Source organism: Papio anubis, chromosome 2 (assembly GCF_008728515.1).
Source record: "Papio anubis isolate 15944 chromosome 2, Panubis1.0, whole genome shotgun sequence".
Classification (NCBI taxonomy): Eukaryota; Metazoa; Chordata; class Mammalia; order Primates; family Cercopithecidae; genus Papio; species Papio anubis.
Window position 1 is genome coordinate 51,642,998 of NC_044977.1, and position 22,401 is coordinate 51,665,398.

General features: G+C 51.2%; 1 protein-coding gene across 5 annotated transcripts in view; it reads left to right on the forward strand.

Annotated features, from left to right (window-relative positions):
- Positions 1-22,401, forward strand: part of IQSEC1 (IQ motif and Sec7 domain ArfGEF 1) — a 176,827-nt gene that overhangs the window by 57,216 nt on the left and 97,210 nt on the right. The gene's annotated exons all lie outside the window — the stretch shown is intronic.

Genomic DNA, 22,401 nt, shown 5'->3' on the forward strand with positions numbered 1-22,401 from the left:
CACTCCTGTTAGCCAAGCCTCCCCTACCCCAGCCCTGGCTCTTGGGGGCAGGCAAGATGGATAGCCCTTTCCTTAGGACTGGAGCCCAACCCGCGGCAGATGGAAAAAGTGAGGCCCAGTGATAAGGAAGTAATGGGCACCTTCACTCCTGGCCCCACGCTGCAGACAGAAGGCTGCTCAGTGCCCTGAGGGGTCAGTCAGTCTGTCTCAAATCCCAGCTCCCCAGTGTGTCCCAGCCGTGTGACATGGAACAGATGTCCCAACATCTCTGGGCCTGGGTTTCCATATAACCCACGGTGAAAGTCCCCCCTTCCGGGGTTGTTGTGAGGCTTACGTGGGGAAGCAGGCCTCGATGGGGAATCTCCCTGTGGGTGTAGGTGGCTCCGGATTCCCATCTCACTGAGAGATTTACCAGGGCACAGTGCCCCTCAGGCTGGGTTAGGGGAGGCTTGATGACCCTAGTGAACCAGGGGCTGTTGGCCCAAGGACCCCAAGAAGTCGGGCACAGGGGTTACAGCTCAGAGTCCAGGGCTCTGGCCTCCAGCTCAGCTGCCTCCAGCAGGAACCTGCCTTTGTTGGACTCCAGGGTGCAAGCTGGGGAGCCTGGCCAGATGGCTGCCCACACCTGTGTTCAAGGCCCAGCAGAGGCACAGGGCAGAGCAGGGCCCCTGCTGCCTGCCTGGGGACCTCAGGGGCGCCCATCCTGAGGCCTCCTGTCCTTACCTGTGAAATGGCCAGGTGTAACCAGGAGCCTTTAAGCACTCCATGACTCTGTGCAGAATTTCATGCACATCATTCATTCGTTAATGTAGTCATTCGACAAACATCTATTGGGCACCTACTGTGTACCAAGCACTGTCTTGTCTCTGAGAGTACAAAGGTGATAAACCAGATAAACCATCCCTGCCCTTCTTGGTGTTGGGGAGTTAAGCGATATATGACTAACACAATGCATGCATGATAGGTCATGGTGGGGACATGTTCTGTGAAGGCGAGTAGGGCAGAGGAAGGAGATAGGCAAAAAGGAGGGGTAAGCGGTTGGTTTTTTTTTTTTTTTTTTTTTTTTTTAATTGAGATGGAGTCTCGCTCTGTCACCCAGGCTGGAGTACAGTGGCGCAATCTCGGCTCACTGCAAGCTCCACCTCCTGGGTTCACGCCATTCTCCTGCCTCAGCCTCCCGAGTAGCTGGGACTACAGGTGCCTGCTACCACGCTCTAGGGCTAATTTTTTGTATTTTTAGTAGAGATGTTTTACCGTGTTAGCCAGAATGGTCTCGATCTCCTGACCTCATGATCCACCGACCTCGGCCTCCCAAAGTGCTGGGATTACAGGCGTGAGCCACCGCGCCCGGCTGGTTGTATTTTATTTTAATGGACACATGTCAGCTATTAGAAAACACCTGCAGGCCATCAGGCAGCTGAGGGCTGGTTGGAGGGTCCACACTGTGGCCTTCACTCCCTGAGTCCCTTGTGGGCCAGGCCAGTGTGAGCTGTCCTCTGACCTGCTTGCAAGGGTGAGCTCATTAGCCCCATCTGAGGGACTTGCAAACCAATGCCCAGAAATCCCAACCAGTGTAACTCCAGTGGCTTCTGGGAAAGAGGTGAGGGGACCCCGCTGGCAGAATGGATATCTGGACTGTACTCAGTGTGTGGGAGCATCGAGGTGGTTATCAGCTGGGCCTGGGGTGCGGTCAGGCTGTGGTTAACAGCCCAGACCTTGGGAGGCCAGGGCAGGCGGATCACTTGAGGTCAGGAGATCAAGACCAGCCTGGTCAACATGGTGAAACCCCATCTCTACTAAAAATACAAAAATTAGCGGGCGTGGTGGCAGGCGCCTGTAATCGCAGCTATTTGAGGGGTTGAGGCAGGAGAATCGCTTGAACCTGGGAGGCAGAGGTTGCAGTGAGCCTAGGTTGTGCCACTGCACTCCAGCCTTGGAGACAGAGCAAGATTATCTCAAAAAAACAAACAAACAAAACAAAACAAAAGAGGCCCAGACTTTGGTGGGAGTTTCTGTTCCGCTGCTTTCGGAGCTAATGTGACCTGGGGTGTGTTGGGTGCCATCTCTGAGCTTCAGTCGGTCAGTGAGGGCTCTCTTAGTTCCAAGTGACAGAAAATCCGAACCTATCAGGCATAAGCAGAAAAGGGGTTTCGTTGCCTCCTGGAACTGCAAAGTCTAGAGGGTAACTAGCTTCAGGAATGGCTGAATCGCAACGTTCGTTTATGCATTTGGACTTCTCAGCTCTTACCTCTGCTTTCTTCCCTACTGTCTTCACTGTGAGGCAGGCCCTCTCCATGCGGGCATCCCTGGCTCTGTGCCCGGCATGTAGCAAGTGCTCAGAAAACATTAGACATTTCCTTTCATTCAGTCGTCGCCAGTCCTGTGACAGGCCAGCTGGAGGGCCCAGGCTGTGGTGAGCAACACATCATTTCTGTCTTGGGGATGTTCACAGTGCTCTGTGGGAGAAGGGACTAGAAAAGAGGAAATGACTACATAGGGCACTCAGGGCTGAGAAGGGGGTGAGCTCTGAGGCCTGTGGGAGCCCAGAGGAGGGACAATGGAGTTTTTATCTGGAGGGGTTCCCCGAAGGCTTCCTGGAGGAGGTGGCAGATGAGCTAGATTTTAGGAGCAATGGAGGAGGTGGCCTGGTGAGTGGCAACTAAGGGAGCAGGGGCCTAGGATCGGGTTCAGGACTCACACCCAGTGGGGCTGACCTGGCTGTGCTAGGTTCTTGGAAGTCCTGGCTGAACTCAGAGAATTGGTTCTTGGGCCATGCTGGGGGTGGAGGCGAGTAAGCCTACATGTAGGTGAAAGGTAGCCCCAGCAGCAAGGCTGTAAGGAAAAGAGAGAATGAGCACTGAGTGAACACCTACTGTGTGCCACCCACCCTCCATATGTTGCCTCATTCTGGCCACTCCACAGCCTCTGGTGGTGCCTCATGCCCACTTTGCAGAGAATGAGCCAGAGGTTCTGATCAGGTACTGGAACAAACCACCCTTCCAAGTGAGTCCAGGAAACCATTTCCCCCATGAACTTAGAATTTGAGACTCACTCATTGGCCAGGCTCAGTGGCCTCTGTTCTGCCATCGAGAGGCTGCTGGGATGCTACCCATGGCATGGCAGGGACAGATGGGGAAGTCACCGCGTTCAAAACAGTCATGTGTTGAAACACCTCCCCAGCCTCTGATCTACCGGTAGTGGCAGCGGAAGCAAACACAGCAAATCTGAAACCCGATGCCTACAAAACAGGAGTGTGAAGTGTGACACCAGAGGCCCCCACACAGAAGTGGGTGTGGACGGCCACCTGCCTGTGAGCAACCAGGGGAAGCCAACTTGGTGCTGAGTTTACACAGTGAATGTTAAAAAGACTTCTAAGCTGGTCCCAGTGTATTCACACATAGTTGAGAAAGGCCAGGGAGGATAACAAGGGCTAGAATATAGGGTCAGCTCCCTACAGCTGCTGTAACCCCCTGGGCAGCTCCCTTTACTTCTCTGAGCTTCAGTGACCTCCTCTGTAAGTGAGGATAACATTTCCCAGAGTGAGGATTAAATAACACCATACATGGACATGCATGGTGTCGATGACCTAGCAATGGCTCAATGAGTGTCAGTGATGATTATCCCCATGTAAAATAAATTTGAATTTAAAATTTTAAAAATGGTCATTTTTGCATCCATGGACTTGAGCCAAATGGGAAATGGTTTGGTTCAGCCTCTAAGCCCCTACAGGTACACACTAGGTCTTTCAGCCTTGTGTCTACTGGTACGCCTGGGGCTCAGGAAATGCACACGGTGTGTTAAAACCAAGTTTGAATTTGTCAAATCCCAAGTCAGTCCAGGATGTTCATTTCTTAAATGATACAGTGATAGAAAGTTTTTTGAAGATGAAAAAGAAAAAAAAAGTGAATTTCACTCTGGAGAAATAAGCAGAGTGATGGAGGTAGATGCCACTGACAGAGTGGAGGAGGAAGCGTGGGGAGGCTTCCAGGAGGAGGCGAGCTCTAGTCAGCAGGCACCGGTCAAGTGGGGAGTAGAGGAGAGTTTGGGTAGAAACTGTAGGTCGAGTCCCCATGGTGTGTTTGGGAAACAGCAGTCTTGGGTGATACCTGTATGGAAGGGATGAGGGCCAGAGTTCAGGACAAAAAGGAAGGCAAGTGGGACCCAGAGCCCAGGGTGCTGGCCTCCCTGCAGAGGAGCTGCCAGGAGCTTTTGAGCAGGGAGTTTTATTAACCAGTATTTGGTTGATTAAAAAAAAGAGGCACCTCAGACTGGCTTGACTGGCTTAAGGTAAAGGCTGAATTTATTGCCTTCTGTTTCTGAAACAGACAGGACTTCAGGTACAGTTGGATTTGGGGGCTCAAACCATGACTCCAGACACCGGCCTCTTTTTCTCTTCTTCCATCTCTTTGACTTCATTCCCAGACAGCCTTTCTGCCCAGATGGCCTCAACAGCTCCAAGTCGACAATTGTCATATCCAGGCAGAAACTGTTCTGACAGAATCAACTCTCCCTGGTTAGCTTAGACCACATACCCATCTCTGGACCAGTCACTTGAGCAGGGGGGATGAGCTACTCTCTCTGATAGACCAAGCTTGGTACTGCATTCAGCCCTGGAGGTAGCTAACCCAAATTAGATGGACTGGGAATGGAGGATTGGGTTCCCCAAAGAAAATTGGGATGTCTTACCAGAAGTGAGAATGGAGGCTGGTCAGGCAGAAACATCCTGCATCCACCACTGCGACCTGCTAAGACTTGTGGGCTGGTCGATCCGCTACTGTGACCTGCTAAGACCTGACGGCTGGCCAGTCCACCACTGTGACCTGCTAAGACCTGCCAGCTGGCCAGTCCACCACTGTGACCTGCTAAGACCTGCCGGCTGGCCAGCTGAGCCATGTGATCTGCCATGCATCATCCCTTCAGGTCAGCCCCATGAGGTAGAGTTTGTTATGATCCCTATTTTGCAGATGAGAAAACTGAGGCTTAGAGAGACACAGTCAGTTGCCGAAGGTCACACTGTTAGTAAATGTCCTCAAATCCCAAATCAGCTTGACCTGAAGCCCAGAATCTTAACCACGTGCTCCACTGCCTTACAGCAATCAGCAAAGAGTTTGAAGAGGATGCCTAGGGAGCTTGGATGGAGGACAGGCTGGCAGAGGAGACTGGAGGCAGAGGATGGGAGTAGGAGGCAGGTGCCACACTGGCAGAGAGGAGGGATCCTAAGACATAGAGCTGTGGTGTGCTAAAGCCTGGCTCTCAACGCACTGTCAGTTTCACTTTTGTTGTTGTTTCCTTGTATAGATAAGATAGCTGATATCTAATCAGCAAAGTACACACACACACACATATATATATACACATACTAATTATTATGCCTACTGGTTTCTGCTTGGGGTGATCTTAGCAGGAGGATGTGAGGGATGAGGGTCCTGAGCCTGGAAGCTGGAGTTATGCTTGGGCTGCGGACACCTGGGGCATTTCTGGGGGAGTTTCCCGGGGAAGTGGTCAAAGGGAGTTGGCTGCCCACCTGGCTCAGGGCCAGGGCAGAGAGCGGCTAGGATGGGGAAACAGCCACTCTGCACTTCCCTTTTCAGCCCTAAGGCTTCTCAGGCAAGGTCCACCTCCCTGATGACATTACAGCATGTCAGAAATCAGCCTGCCCACACCCTCACGACACAAAGGGGAAGTCAAGGCAGCAGGCCACTTTAGCTTCACTGCCACCACATGGAGAGGTGTGGCAGTCTGGGCACCCGTCCTGGATTGGCTGTCGCCGCACTGTGTGACCTAGGGCGAGTCACCAGGCCTCTCTGGGCCTCAGTTTGACATCTGCAAAATAGACCTATGAAGACAGAGCAGGCATATGAACAAACCTTTGCAAGTGACCTGACCCAGTGCCAGGCACTTCACGGGCTGTCAGGATTCCTTCCCTGTGTGGTGATCTCTCGGAATCACAGCCTTGGAACCCTGGAGGGGAGAAGGGCTGTCGATCTCAGAAAAGCAGGCCAAGACCCAGCTTTGTGGTATACAAGCCACGTGGCCTTGCACAAGTCACTTCACTTCTCTGGGCCTCCATTGCCTTATCTGGAAAATGGCTTAATAACCACCCCCTCATGCATGAATGAGAGGGTTAACTGAAAGCTTAGCCCCGAATGGGTTTTGCTGGTGTATCTGGTTCCCACTGGGTTAGCCGGATATCCCCTCCTCTGTGAGCTTGGCTCCTGCCCTGGAGCCAGATCAACAGCGTTGTTCTACCAGTAATTCAACCAACAAATATTGACTGTGTGCCCAGCACCGCTCAAAGCAGTGGACACCAGCGCGAGACCCCCTCCCTCACAGAGCTGGCATTTGGGGGTTGGGGGAGACAGACAGGTGACAAGTAAACAAACAATCAAACAAGAGCATTTCCAACATCACAGTCACGAAAACGAAGCAGGAGGCTGCGGTGGGGAGCTACTTGGCGCTGGTCAGTGAGGGCCTCCCTGAGGAGGGCACCTGAGGGCAAGAAGGAGGTGGCCAGCAAAGATGGGGGCTGGCCTGGTGGCAGAGAGAAGAGGAGTGTGGACAGCCCCCTGGGGATTCAGGCTCAAAGGACAGAGGGTTTGGAGGCTAATGGCAGCACCCTCAGAGAGGACGTCTGGGCAGGCGTGGACAGTGGACAGCCTGACGGTCGCTGGTGGAGGATGCTTACCTCATTCCCTAAACATTGGCTGGAGGAAGGGTCAGTTGAGGCTCACCTCTGAGCTTCAACGCGGGAGGGAGAGGTGTCCAGCTTGGCCTTAGACCCCAGACTGAGGGTGACGAGGTGGTGATGGTGGTGGACGGGCATAGCCAGGAGAGGCACCTAGGTTCAGTACCAAACTTCAGAACTGCTAAGAAGTACCTAAGTAACCCCGTTTCATCTTCAGGTAAAGACACTCAGAAGGCCAGGCACCAGGCCCCTCCTTGGGGTTCCTGGGGTGGGCTTATGGATGGGTAGTTCCTCTGCTTTCTCACCTGTCTTCCTAGAGGAGTGCAGGCTTAGAAGGTCAAAGCTGCAAGAACTTTGAGAAATCACCAAGCTGTCCTCCCATAGGACAGGGAATTCAGTGACCTTGGTCTGGGGAAGGGTGGGCTCCACTGGCAAGCTGGATGTGCTAGGGGCTCTGGACTCTGGGGCGGGGTACGGGTGGGGCCCCAGAGACAGGGAGGGATGGCTGGACTCAGCCCCAAACTTCCAACAGCCAAGAATTACGCTTCATCTGCAAGCACAGAAACCACAGATAGATCCAGAAGGGAGGGGTGGGTGGCCTGTGGAGGCTTTCGAGCGTCAGCAAAGGAAACATGGGATGTTTTTCAAGTACAGAATGGGTGATAAGCTCTAATGTGTGTATGAGGATGTTCCCAACTATGATGTCATTCCATTCTCACAATAAATCCTGTCCAAGAGGAGTATCTGCCCTATCTTGCAGAGGGGAAACTGAGGCAAGCCAAGTGACTCGCACAAGTTCCTTGCCAGCCAGAAAGTGACAGCATCACAATTGAGACCTAGAACCAAGCTTTCCTTAGGGACATGGAGGGTGGACCAGTGCAGTGGGTGGGGCAGGTAGAGAGCCAGGCTGGCCTCTGCCCTCCTCCCAGGGGCAGCTGGGCCCACAGCTCAGTCCTCTGGATGATTAGAACGGCCGGCAGGCCATTTACGGAGCCAGCCCCACCCGCTGTGTCTGGATCCTGCATACCAGCTGGAGACAGTGTCCTTACTACAGCTCCCCTGACCCTCTTCCTAGGGGCTCTGTCCCCCCACCCGCACTGCCTTGGTCTCTGTCTGCATGAAGACACGTGATTCCCTCCCCACAGTCTCATGCAGCCCCCGCCAGCTTCCTCTCCTGCACTCCACTCTTGTGAATTAGGGGTGCCCCTACCACTGCAAGGATGGGGGCCAAAAAGTCCTGGAGGAGGACAAAGCCTAGCAAAAGTGACTTTGGACAAGCGTCTCCTGCTCTTGAATCTGTTTCCTCATCCATGAAATGGGGAGAGAGATACCCGCCGGTAGCAGGGCTTTGTGATTTTGACTGCAAACGTGTCAGGAGAGGCCAGGCTGTAGGGGCTCTGCCAGTCAGAGCCCAGCCCAGAGCACAGATCCCAAAGACGGCCTGTCTCTGGGCTCCATGTGGGTCTCTGCTCTGTTTAAATGGTAGAGTTCCCCAGCGGCCCATGGAGACTGCTCATGCCCCTGCCCCTGGGCCCAGGAAGTGCTTCAGGGTGTGCTGCTGCCTCCTGGGGCCGTGGGTGGGCCCTGAGCTGCAACACCAGCTGGCAGTCTCTGGAGTGGGGGCTGTGTGCGCATGTGTTTCAGTTAGATTTTGCTGTGTAACAAACTACACAGAACATAGTGTCTTAAAACATTGGTGACTTATGATTTTGCATGATGGTGTGTTTGGAAGATCTGGGCAGTAGTGCTGGTTGCCTTTGGCTGTGCTCAGCTGGGCTGGAAGTTCCAAGAAGGCCCCCCTCCCATGTCTGCCAGTGGATGCTGGCTGTCAGCCAGGCAGCTCAGGCCCCTCCAGGTGCCCCCGGGCTCCTCCATGTGCCCCCACCACAGTGGTAGACCAGCCTCCTCACATGGAGGTCCCCTTAGTTCCCTCCACATGGCCCCCACAATGGCAGACAAGCCTCTGACATCGGGGTCCCTTCAGTTCCCTCCATGTACCCCAATCACACCTTCTACACATGGCATCTGAGGCTGCCCTCCCAGAGTGGACCAGAAGCTGCGAAGCCTCTTGAGGCACAGCCATCACCAATGCCACCTTCTCCTGAAAGGAAAGTCATATGTCCAAGGAGAGGGGAAGTAGCCCCCCGCTCCGGTGGGAGGAGGGGGACACGTCGTACCTCGGAGAGGCCTGGGTACCAGGATGGGAGGAATTTGTGGTCATATTTGGCAATCACAGGGTATGTATCATTAGGATTTTGCTGGGCTGTTATTTCACACAGGTTGGGGTGAAGGGAGTAAGCTCTAGTCATTATATACAAAGTCAAAAAGTTACTGTCTTAAAATTCCCCTTGAAGAGCCCTTAAGTTGCTCATATTGGACAGAGTACCTGGTTTTGTGTGCACTGCCCCGGGCAGTGGCACTCTGTGTGCTGTGACGTGTGCAAATGCCTGGGCCGGACCAGGAAGGGAGCTGAGGCTTGTCCAGACACCGCGGCCTTCACCCTGCAAGGGGGACCCTCAAATCCTTGCTGAGAAGGGAGGGGGAGCTAAGCTGGCTGGCTCACCTTCAGGGCCATTTCCATTCCCCATCCCTACAAAGCCTCTAGAGCCAGGCTGCCCAGAACAGTAGCCACTAGCTATAGGTGGCTATTTAAATGTTTGCTGATTAAAATTCACGGCCGGGCGCGGTGGCTCAAGCCTGTAATCCCAGCACTTTGGGAGGCCGAGACGGGCGGATCACAAGGTCAGGAGATCGAGACCATCCTGGCTAACACAGTGAAACCCCGTCTCTACTAAAAATACAAAAAACTTAGCCGGGCGAGGTGGCAGGCGCCTGTAGTCCCAGCTACTCGGGAGGCTGAGGCAGGAGAATGGCGTGAACCCGGGAGGCGGAGCTTGCAGTGAGCTGAGATCCGGCCACTGCACTCCAGCCTGGGTGACAGAGCGAGACTCCGTCTCAAAAAAAAAATAAATAAATAAATAAATAAAAAAATAAAATAAAATTCACAAAATGAAAAACTCAGTCTCCATCGCCCTAGCCACATCCTGAGTGCCCAGTGGCCACACAGCTAGCAGGTGGAGAGCCGGGCTCAAAGCCCTCAGCCAGCCCAGCCTGCTGTGAATGTCAGTCCCCTTGTCCAGGCCCCTCCTGCCTGCCTGCCTCCGTGGTCACCCAGCTACATGCTGACTGCCCAGGACTCCCGAGAGACTCAGCCTTGGCCCAGCTGCTGCCCTAGGGGACTGCTGGTCTGCTGGGGGCAGGCAGGCTAGTAACACTGGGTGCCTGACTGCGGGCCCCCAAATCCCCTCATCTTCCAGAGCCCTGTGGAGCAGGGAGCCCTGGGCTGCAGTCTCCAGCTGAGGTCCAGCAATACAAGCCTTATCCTCTGATCCTTCCCCCACACCATGAAGTATGGGGACTCCATTTGCACTCCCGGGCTTTTCCAGTAAAGGGAAGAGACCTGTTTATCATCAGAAATTATGAGACACCACCTGCCCCCATGCCATGCACACCCCCCACGCACAAGGGTTAATATCCAAGATTGAAAAACTACAGGATGACAGGAAGCTGTTAAGAACCAATTTTTAGATGACTTTGGAGTCTGTGAATTTTATTTATCAAAGCAGCTTCTATTTTGGTTTGAAAGATGTTCATGTGTGAAACATAGTATTTGTTTGGTCTACCAGCAGTGTTAGCTGCACATATGGGATGAGAGATCCCCTAAAATAATTCAGGGGTTCCCAGCTTGGGAATCCGTGTAACCTCCAGGAGCTGGAGTCCCTGAGCGGCCCCAGGAGTCAAGGGCTTAGTGGTGGAGGTAGAGGCTACCTTGTGGATATTCGCGTGGCCAGCACTGTGGCTGGCCTGATGCCAGGTTTTTGGTGGGAGGTGAATTAGTCTCCCACCTTGATATTGCTTCCCTCCATCCCTGCAGTCCTTCACCTGGACAGCCCCCAGCCACCCTCCCTCCCACCCACTCTTGCTGATTCTGTTCTGAGCTTTGCTGGTGGAAAGTGTCCCTGCATAGATGCCCTGTCCCCGCTCTGGGCCTCTCGAGGCCTGTGGGCCCCAGCGGTCAAAAGCTCTTTGCTGTGTGGAGGCAGAGTTTGACTTATAATCCAAGGAGAGGGAGGAGGGAGGCAGGGAGAGTGCACAGAGGTGATTCAGACACAAATCCCTGCCCTCCAAGGCTCCAGATCTGGTGGGAGGCTGGGGCCTGGGTTTGGCTGAGGGGTTTCCACATCGGGTTCTCCCTCCTGCTGAGCGCTACCCTGACCCCCAGCTGCATCTCAACACCTGAGGGCAGGGATTTGACTGTGTCTGCTTCACAGCCGATTCCCCTTGCACATGGTGGCACCCAGGAAATATTCGTTGGGTAAATGACTGAATGAATGCAAGCTATGGCATATACAGACACGTGTTCTTACCCTGCCCTCTGGCTCTGGCTGTGTGTCTTCTCTTTGGGGTGCAACAGACATGATGAGCAGGGGCACCCTCTCTAGGAACTCTGTTCTCAACTAGCTCAGGGCTTTTTCTCCATTCAAGGTTCATAGATTTCTTCAAGGTCCAAACAATAATTTTTTTAATGTGTGGATTCTTTAAGAGTTGTAAGTTATTTTGAAGTGATTTCAATCTTAAAGAAGAGTTACAACAATAATACAAAATAAAATTCTCCCATGTACTTTTAACCCAAACTCACCACTAATAACATTCCACCAAATTTTGCTTTCTCTTAAAAATCATTTTTCCCCTTAGAAGCATTTGAGACGTCACTGCAAACATGCCACGTGTAACTTTCACCCCTAAATAATGTTCCAGCACATAATTACTAAGAACAAGGACATTCTCTTAAACAACCATGGTCCAGTAGCCAAATTTAGGAAGTTTAACATGGACATGATACTAGGATCTCATATACAACTAACTTAAAAGTCACATTTCGCCTGTTGTCCCAATAATGTCCTTTTTACCAAGTTTGCCTCCCAATCTAGGATCTTGTGTTACATGTAGTCATCATGTGTTTTCTTAAAGCTTTATCGAGGGATACTTTACGCTATGAAATTCACTCATTTTAAGTGTACAATTAGGTTATTATTACTATATTTACAGAATCCTGTAACCATCACCACAATTTTATTTCTAATCATTTTCATGACCCTGAAAATAAACCACATACCCATTTTCCCTCACTCCCTTGTGCCATCCCAAGTCCTCAACAACCACTTTTTGTCTCCATAGATATGTCTTTCTGAGCATTTCATATCCTTTTGGAATCATACAACATGTGTCCTTTTGTGTCTAGCTTTGTTCACTTAGCGTGAGGTTTTTCAAGGTTCATCCATGTTGTAGAATGTATCAGTACCTCATTCCTTTTTTTTTTTTTTTTTTTTTTTTGTAGAGACAGAGTCTCACTTTGTTGCCCAGGCTGGTCTTGAACTCCTGGCCTCATGTGACACTCCCGCCTCAGCATCCCAAGTGTTGGGCATGAGCCACTGTGCCTGGCCCTTCATTCCTTTTTACTGCTGAATAATAACATTCCATTGTATGGATACACTATAGTTTATCCATTCCCTGGTTGATGGACATGTGGGTCATTTCTACTTTTTGACTATTATAAATACTACTACTATGGATATTTGCATACAAGATTTGATGTGGACATATGTTTTCATTTCTCTTTAGTAGATACCTAGAAGTGGAATTGCTGGGTCATATAGTAACTCTCTGTTTAACCTTTTAGGAAATAGCCAAACTGTTTTCCAAAGTGGCTGCATCTTTTTGTATTCTTACCAGTGGTGTGTGAGGGTTTCCATTTCTCCACATCCTGTCCCACATTTTTTACTGTCTGGCTTTTTGCTTCTAGCTGTCCTAGTGGGTGGGAAGTCATATCTCATTGTGGTTTTGATTTGCATTTCTTTGATGTGGAACATGTTTTCATGTGCTCATTGGCCATTCATGTCTCCTTTGATGAAATGTGTATTCAAACCTTTTGCCCATTTAAAAATTGTATTGTCTCCTTGTTATTGAGTCATGAGTTCTTTGCATACTCTACATACAGGTTCCAGTATCAGTTATATAATTTTCTCAGTTTCTCAGTTCCTTTTTTTTTTTGGAGATCAGGTCTCACTCACTCACTCAGGCTGGAGTACAGTGGCGTGATCATGGCTCCTTACGGCCTCGAACTCCTGGGCTCAGGCAGTCCTTCTGCCTCTGCCTCCCAAAGTGCCGGGATTACAGGCATGAGCCTATGCAGAGCCTTATCTTTTCACTTTCTTGATATGGTGTCTTTTGAAGTGCAAGTTTTTAATTTTCATGAAGTCTAGTTTATGAATTTTTAATTCTCTTACTTATGCTTTTGGTGTTGTATCTAAGAAATCACTGTATAACCCAAGGTCACAAAGATTTATTCTTATGTTTTTGTCTTAAGAGTTTTATAGTTTTAACTCTTTCATTTAGGTCTTTGATCAATTTGAGTTAATTTTTGTGTATGGTGGAAAGCATGGGCCCAAATGTATCCTTTTGTGTATAAATAGTCAGTTGTCTCAGCACTTGTTTTTTTTGTTGTTGTTTGTTTGCTTTTTTTCCAGACTGAGCCTTGTTTTGTCACCCAGGCTAGAGTGCAGTGCCAAGATCTCAGCTCACTGCAACCTCCGCCACCCCCCACCCTGCCCCCGGGTTCAAGCGATTCTCCTGCCTCAGCCTCCCGAGTAGCTGAGATTACAGATGCACACCACCACGCCTGGCTGATCTTTATATTTTTAGTAGCGATGGTTTTCACCCTGTTGGCCAGACTGGTCTGGAACTCCTGACCTCAGGTGACCCGCCCACCTCGGCCTCCTAACGTGCTGGGATTGCAGGAGTGAGCCATCGCACTCAACCAGCACTACTTGTTAAAGAAATGATTGTTTCCAATGAATTATCTTGGGATCTTGTCAAAAATCATTTGACAATACATTTTTATTATTTATTATTATTTTTGACCATTCCAGCTAAGGCCAAGACAATACATTTTTAAACATCATTTTTGTGAAGACGAAAACTCCCCCCCTTTTTTAACAAAAGCATGCTCCAGGTCATCTGGAGGACCTTCTACCAACTGAGCTCTGTTGCCTGATGTCCGTGGCTGCCTTTTCTTTATGAACATGTAGTCATCACAGGACCTTCCAGTGTAGCAGTGTTTACCATTGGATGCAGTGTTTCTTAAAGTGGGGCCTGATGGAGCTCAGGAACCATATTCTTAGAGGTCCATCAGTTCTTCAATTTGAGAAGCCCCTAATATAGAGCCATTTCTCAGATGGAAGGGTAGAGTTCCAGATAGGGAGCATGAAATGTCCAACCTCCCATGCATCTATCAAGTGCCCACAAGCCAGCACAGGCAGTGTGGGGTAATGATAAGAACTCACTTAGGATCGGGCATGGTGGCTCATGCCTGTAATCCCAACACTTTGGGAGGCTGAGGTGGGCGGATCACTTGAAGCCAGGACTTCGAGACCAGCCTGGCCAACATGGCGAAACCCCATCTCTACTAAAAATTAAAAAAAAAAAAAAAGCTGGGCATTGTGGCAAGCACCTGTAATCCCAGCTACTTGGGAGGCCTGAGGCAGGAGAATTGCTTGAGCCCAGGAGGCAGAGGATGCAGTGAGCCAAAGTCGAGCCACTGTACTCCAGCCTGGGTGACAGCACATGCCTCTGTCTCAAAAAGAAAAAAAAAAAAAAAAAAAAGACTCACATGGGTAAGCTACTCCCCCTTCCTGAGCCTCTGTTTTCTCACCTGTAAAATGGAGGACACACCACCCATCTCAAAGAATCTGCAGGAATAGAGATAGTTTGGATAAAGTATCTGGCACAGTGCTATCTGACACGAAGTGGGTACCAGTTCATGGAAGTTGTGTTTATTGCAAGCCTGGGGCTGTGCCCACTACCTGGCCCTCCTCCTAGCCCTCCCCTCCACAGTGCCTACTCTCCCCAGCAGAGCAGCCTTTGAGGGCCGGCTCCTGACTCCAGCCTTCCCTCTGCCGCATACACCTCACCTGTTCCCATCACCTGTCTGCTTACAGGGCACAGCTCTGTAGCAGGCCCTGTGTTGGTCCTAGAAAAGCAGTGATGAAGCAGACTCCATTCCTGCTTTCAGAAACCTTCCGGGCAGGTGGACAGAACCATTAGCTGATGACCACAGAACAGTGTGGTAGCTGTTATTTTTATTAATAATAGCTAAATTTATAGAATTTCTGCTCTGTGCCTGGCCCCACTCTCTCAAGATGTACAGGACACTGTGGGAGCCAAGAAGATGATGTCTAGAGGAGGTGACATTTTTAGAGCTGGATTTAAAGGATAAGTTTGGACTTTAGCTAATATACAAAGAGACATGAGCATTCTAGGAATTTTTGCCCTAATCTCATCAGTATGATTTGTGTTTCTGTGTAAGGTTGTACATCTTTTTGAATGTTTACAGGCCATTTGTATTTCTTTTTCACTGAACTACCTGGTCAAATTGATTGGACATTTTTATTTGAGTTGTTCATGTTTTTTTATTGATTTGGAATAGCTCTTTATATATGGAGAAAACCAAGGGAATAGTATGTGCTAATACTCATTGATATGAAATAGTACAGTGTGCTTGAAAAGCATAAAGTTTAGCCTAATTTTGAGAAACATAGCTGAAGATAGAGCTGAGCAGGGAGGCCAATGCTAGTTCCTAAGGAGCTTGGACTTTATTACACAGGTCATAGGAGCTACAGAAGTGTTTAGAGCAGGGAAGGGATAGGATTGAATGTGTATGATTGAAAATTGCTTTGATAAGGGACAATAATGGACAGAGTGAAGAGCTAGAAGGGACAAATTGAGTCCAGAAAGTACAGGAGCTTGAATGTCCCCTGAAGAGTGTCTACCTGGTTTGGTGGGCAGTAGGGAGTCACAGAAGGTTCTGGGTGATGACCGATGGTGAACTGCAGAGACAATGGGGACTGAGAGTTGCCTGCTACACTTCCTGCTTTGTGGACAGCTATAAAGTGTGGGGGCGGGATGGAGGCCAAGGCTAATCTCTGGGTGGGGTGAGTGGTTTTGTTTCCCAACATGACTCTTTGTTCCCCTAGACATCCCCGCCCCACGTGAGTGCCAGTGCTGTGTCATCTGTCCCCACACCACAGGACTGACCTCCAACCCAGACAGACGAGACCATTGCCAGGGGTAACCAATAGAGGAAATATGAACTAAGAGTTTCCAGGCAGGGCACTGGGAATGGGAGAATGAAGAAGGAACAGCACACTGCCGAGCTGGGAGGGATTTTAGAAGTCATGCAAGGCAGCTTACCCTCAGCCCTGCTCCCATGAGCCCAAGGACAGGGAGTCCCTACCTCCCCAGCAGCCATTCCATATCTAGGTGGCTCTTGCAGGGAGAAGGCTCTGGAGCTGGTATGGCATCAGAGCTGTAAGGAGTCTTAGCACTTGTCTTATGCTTCTTGATAGAGGGGACCTTGAGGCTCAGAAGGGACACCTGCCTTCCTGAAGTCATATAGGGAGTCATCCTGAGTGGCACAGCAGGCTCTAGAAATCAGGCTTCTCAGTTCCCCGCTCAGAAATTACTTTTAAACATAATCTTTTACAAACAGTAACACATGCATATAGTAATACGTGCAAAAAATACTTAAATGAAACATTTCACTGAAAAGCCAGTCTCCTTTCCACTCCATCCCCCAGGGCACGAAGACGTCTAGGGGGACAAAGCTTCATGTTGGGAAACAAAAACACTCAGCCTACCCAGAGATCAGCCTTGGCCTTGATCCTGCCCCCCTCCCCCAACTTTTTAGCTGCCTGCAAAGCAGGAAGTGTAGCAGGCAGCTCTCCATCCCCACTGTCTCTACAGTTCCCTGCGGTCATCACCCAGAACCTTCCCCAGGGCATGGTAACATGGCGAAACCATGTACCAGTTTCTTAAGCATCCTTGTCAGAGACAACATATGCAGGTACCAGCAGACATTCTATACCCCCTCTTTTTTTTACTACCAGATTTTTATTTTTATTTTAAAAAAAAATTTTTAAGAGGGAGTCTTGCTACATTAACCCAGGCTGCTCTTGAACTCTTGGCCTCAAGTGATCCTCCCACTTCATCGTCCTGAGCAGCTGGGATTACAGGCAAGAGTTACCACACCTGGCTTACTCCCTCTTTCTCACATAAAAAGTAACACACCCTACACCCTTTATTGCATCTACCAAAATATCTTGGGGATTGTTCCTTATCGTATCAGTCCATGTAGAAATGCCACTTTTTTGTTGTTGTTTTCGTCTTGTTTTGTTGTTTGGTTTTTTGAGGCAGGGTCTCACTCTGTCACCCAGGCTGGAGTGCGGTGGAGTGATCACGGCTTAGTGCAACCTCAGTCTCCCCTGGCTCAGGTCATCCTCCCAGTTCAGCCTCCTAAGTAGCTAGAATTACAGGCGCATGCCACCATACCCAGCTAATTTTTCTATTTTTTAGTAGAGATAGGGTTTCGCCATTTTGCCTAGGCTGGTCTTGAACTCCTAGCCTCAAGTGATCCACCTGCCTTGGCCTCCCAAAGTGCTGGAATTACAGGTATGAACCACTGTGCCTGGCCCTAGAGCTGCCACATTCTTTTTGATGGCTACATAGGTTTTCATCATAAGGATGTGTCTTAATTATAATCTGTTTAACAAGTCCCTCACTGGTAGGCTTTAAGGAACAAGAATACTTCAATAATTTTTATTCACTTTAAAAACATTTATAGTAATGTGCATTATGACATTTTGGTCAATGACACACCACATATACATGATGGTGGTCCCATAAGATGATAATACAATATTTTTACTGTACCTTTTCTATGTTAAGTTTAGATACACAAGTATCTACTACCTGGACAAATTAATTGGACATTTTCATTTTGAGTTGTTCACGTTTTTTCTTATTGATTTGGAATAACTATATATGGAGGAAACCAAGGGAATAATTGTGACTAGTTGCCTGCAGTGTTCAGTACAGTCACATGCTGAACAGCTTTGTAGCCTAGGAGGACTAGGCCATACCATATAGCCTAGGTGTATAGTAGGCTGTGCCATCTAGGTTGTGTAAGGACACTCTATGAAGTTTCACAATGATGAAATCACCTAAGGACACATTTCTCAGAATGTATCCCCATCATTAAGTGCTGCAAACCTGATTGTTTATTAAAGACATGTCAAGAAGAAACTTCAATTGGCCCATGAGCTTGTGTCCAGATAACCCCTGTTGACCTTTTAAAAATCAATTAATACAAAAAAAAATACAATGAAAAGTAAAAGCGCCTCACATATTCATTCCATGCACCCCTCAGTCCTCCCAAAAGGTGTCCATCAATAAGAGTTTCTTTGTTTCAGCATGTTTGTGTCCTTTGGGAAAATTAGGAAATTCCCACACACATCTACAGAGAGCCTTTTAAGTTGTACACAAAAGGGATCATGATGTACAGTCTTCTGTTCCTTGAATTTTTCACTAGAAATATGACCTGGAGATCTGTCCATCCTAGGACAAAGTCCCAGCAATGGGTATCTTATTGAAGTTACTCCCTCTCCTACTGCTGGACTGAAGGCGGCTCTTTTCTTTCATTGTTTACTGGTACACACAGTGCTGTGTTGTCTGTCCTTGCATTTTTATATTAGCGTGCTATAGTAGCTTCGCCATACCCTTCCCGATTGGTTGCACCATCTGGCACATCACTCTACAGCATTTTTGAGAGTGATCATTTCTTCCCACCTTTTGCAGCAAAAGTATTAGCAAACTTGCTCGTTTTTGCCAACTTGGTAGATAAAAAATGGCAACCATGTTGTGCTTTGATTTGTATGTCTTTAATATACATTTAATTACAAGTGAGATTGAAGATCTTTCCATAGCTGCTTGTTCATATCCTTTGCTCTTTTTCCTAATGAGTTAGTCATCTTTTTCCTATCAATTTGAAAGGCCTGTTTATGTATTAGGGAAATTAACTTTCATCTCATTTTCCTCAATTAAATTCTGTCATATGTGCTGCAGACATTTTTTTTCAGTTTACCATTTGTCTTTTTTACTTTGTTTATGGTATTTTAATTCCATTTACATAGTTTTAATTTTTATGCAGTTAAATGTTCGACATCTTCCTTCACGGCTCCTGGGAATGAAAATATTTACACAGTGCATTTTGTGCAGGCTTTCCACACATTATCATAGTTAATTCTCATAGCAGCCTTTGAAGCAACACAGGGTGGGAATTTTTAGCTTCAGTTCCATTTTAAGGATGAGTTCAAATGAGCCTCAGAAAAGTCGTGGGACTTGCCCAGGTCCAACAGATTCTGAAACTTTTGTCATTCTCACTTCCTCACCTGCCTTCCAACCAGCCAGGTGACCTACTCCTGGCACTGATAACAAAAGAATATGGCTTCTCAGGGACTGCGTTTTTAAACTATTAAAATAATAAGCATCTTATCTTCCCTTAACTGCCCTTAAAAAAAAAAAAAAAAAAAAAGTGTTTTTAAGAGAAAAGGCTTGCTCTGTCACCCAGGCTGGAGTGCAGTGGTGCACTGATAGCTCGCAATAACCTTGAACTCCTGGGCTTAAGTATTCCTCTTGCCTGAGCCTCCCGAGTAGCTGGAAGCACAGGTGTGCATTACCACGTCTGGTTAATTTATTTTTGAGATGGAGTCTCACTATGTTGCCCAGGCTAGCCTCAAACTCTTGGCTTCAAGTGATCCTTCCACCTCAGCCTCCCAAAGCACTGGAATTACAGGCATGAGCCACCACGCCTAGCCCTTAAAAAGATTGTTTAAACCTCCAATAATATGGAAGGGTAGAATATGCAGTGGGGATGGGACTCACATTTCAGCCCACAAGCCCATCCCCAGGGGACCCACTGTCCAGTTGGCTGTGAGCACTGATAAGAAGCCATGGGCTCTTGCCACCAGGCAGGAAGACCCACCAGGAGCTGGGCCATTCCTTATTCGTCTCTGTCACCAGTGCCTTGGGCATTCTAGGGACAACTTAGATGCTCAATAAATTCTGCAAGAGTGGCGAGTGGGGCAGTCAGGCACACTGCTTAGACTCTACAGCTTCGCAGGTGGGTGTTCAAATCCCAGGTCACCCCTTAGCAGCTGTGTGAATGTGGGCAGATGACTTTACCTCTCTGCCTCAGTGTCCTTGTCTGTAAAATTGAGATACTAGTTTCTGCCTCAAGTAAATGAATAATCCTCCTCCAGTGCTGAACAGTGCCTACGTCTCACTTCTGATCCACCTGTGCCTTTCTGGATCCATTTGCCCACTCTCACCTGGCCCGGATGTCCAGGGTCATGAGATGTCAGAGGTAAAAACCAGGGTCCCTCCTTCTGTCCTTTCCTCCCAGAAGTCCAGAGGGGGAAACGTCTTGCCCGAGGTCACACAGCCCCTGGTGGCAGGACCCACAGAGCCTCTCCTGACTCATGACATCACTCGCCCAGCTTCTCTGGCTGGGCCCTGGCTGCCCCGTCCCTCCGGTCTCCGGTCTCGCCGCCTCCAGGCACCAGGGGGCGCCTCATCCCAGTCGCAGCCCGCAGCCTGACGCCCGTGGTCCAGACCGGCGGGGTTCCGGCTGCCGGGAGAGGCCGCCGCTCCCGGCCCGGCGTTCAGGGTTGCCGGAGCACCTCTGCTCTGCGATCCGCCCAGCAGGGCACTCGTGCGTCCTCGCTTTCTCCTTAGGTGCACTCCTGCGGGCGCGCTCCCGCCCCTATCCCTTCCAGGCCCAGCCTCTGCTATCTGCGCCACTTCTTCCCCGTCTTTGGGCTCCCTTCCGATTGTGCGCACCCCATTCTCTGTAACAGTCGCCAGACCACCAGGGCCCGTCCCAGCATCCAAGTCGAGGTCGGCTGCGGGATGGGGGCGGCACCGGCAGACCCAGGTCCCCACCCCGTCCCCAAACAGTCAGGAGCGCGTGTCTTGGGAGGGGACGCAGAGGAGCATGGTGCAGCTGTGCGCCTCTGGGCCAGTGGCTTCCCTGCTCTGGGCCTCAGTGTTCCCATCTGAGAACTGGGGACGGCGGCGGGGGTGGGGCGTTGTTGGCCGAGGCTGCAGCTCTCCCTGGGAGGACCCGGGGGACTTGGCCTGAGGTGCGTTTGCTCGCTGTTTATTGGGGGTCTGGAGTGGTCTGAGGGAAATGCCGGGGGTCGCAGTGCCCCCTGCTCCGCGCCTGGACTCTGCGTATCCCGCTCTCCGGGTCCATCCGCAAAAGCGGCTGCACCGACCTGAGCGCCCTCCACTCGCCCAGGCTCGGGTGACGTCGGCGGCCGGGGCGGCACCGTCCTCCCCGCCCCCCAGCACAGCCGCGCACGCACACACACCTTCCGAGGGGGGAAACTGAGGCTAGGCGCGGCGAGGCCACCCGCCAAGGTCACGGCGCACGGGCGGTGGGGCGGGCAGGAGGGCGGCGCGCTGGGAGGCCGCCCCGCCGGCGGCATTGGGATCGGGCTCCGGCTTTGGCTCCCGAGCGCCCGCCCCCGCCCCCCCGCGCCCGGCCACCCGACGCGCTGGGGCCGCGCCCGCCGCGGGGACGGCGCGCGCTCGGCGGCTGCGGGCGGACCCGCGAGGTAGGAGGCGGGCCGGCGGGGGACGCGCGCGGCGGCCGGTGCGGTGCGGTGCGGGGCCCCGGGCGGGGGTCGCTGGGGCTGCAGCCGGGAATGCCCTCCGCGGGGAGGCCTGGGCGGCAGCTCCGCCCCCAAGGCCGCGGTTACACCGACGCGCGGGTGGCTCTCGGGAAGCTGGGGCGCGCGGGGATCGCGGCGAGCTTCGCGGAGCGGGGCTCAGGAGGGGGTTGCGAGGCCGCAGTTGCGAAGCCCGCACCGGGCTTCGCACCGGGTTGTGGAATTGGGGATCAGCGGCCGCCAAGCTCACGGGAATGGGGGCCGGGGCGCGCCAGCGCTTTCTGAGCTGGGCTCTGCGGTGTCGCTCTCTGGGACTGGAGCGGTGAGGACGCAGAAGCCCCAACCTCCGCGGCTATGCAGATGGCTTATCCCGAAGCCTTGAGAACGCTAAAGGCGCGATCTTGGGGGACGGGTGGGGGGCGGGGTGCTCCATCTCCGCATCAATGCAGTTGGTTGCCTCCCCGAAGCGAGGGTGTGTGAATCCAGACCCCGAGGGTCGCCGGGCAAGCATTCCCCAGACCCCGACTCCGCACTACCCTGCTTCTCTTCCCCACCCCCACCCCGCCCCCACCACCGCTGCTGCCTCCAGGCGGAGAAATCCCGCCACCGCGTCCAGGGTCCGGAGCCGCGGGCGGGAGGTTGAGGCATCTCAGGAATTCGCTGGGAGCCACAAGGACGGGCTTTGGGAGGGAGGGAAAAGCTTTGGCAGGGCTGGAGGGCTGGGTCCAACCTGGCCCTGTCCCTGTCTCCCAACCCCGTGTGACCTTGGGCAGCCCCTCCTGCCATTACCACGTGGGGAAGAGACTGGTTCTCAGTCTTGGGGTGGAGGGAGCTCTCCCGGTCAGACCCCCAGGAGAGTTGGCTTAGGGAGCAGTCTTGGGGACCAGAACAGCCTTGGCGACCTCTGGACCCTGACCCATAGGGGGCAGGAGGCAGCAGGGGGATGAGGTGTAATGGGGGTTGTTGGAAACCTGTCCCACCTGCCAGCTGAGGATGGGACACTCCTGGGCCAGGGTCTTAGAGTGTGGGACACCCCCCCTTACCTGCCGCTACAAAACCACCTGCCCTTGGGCTCTAAGCGGGCAGGGT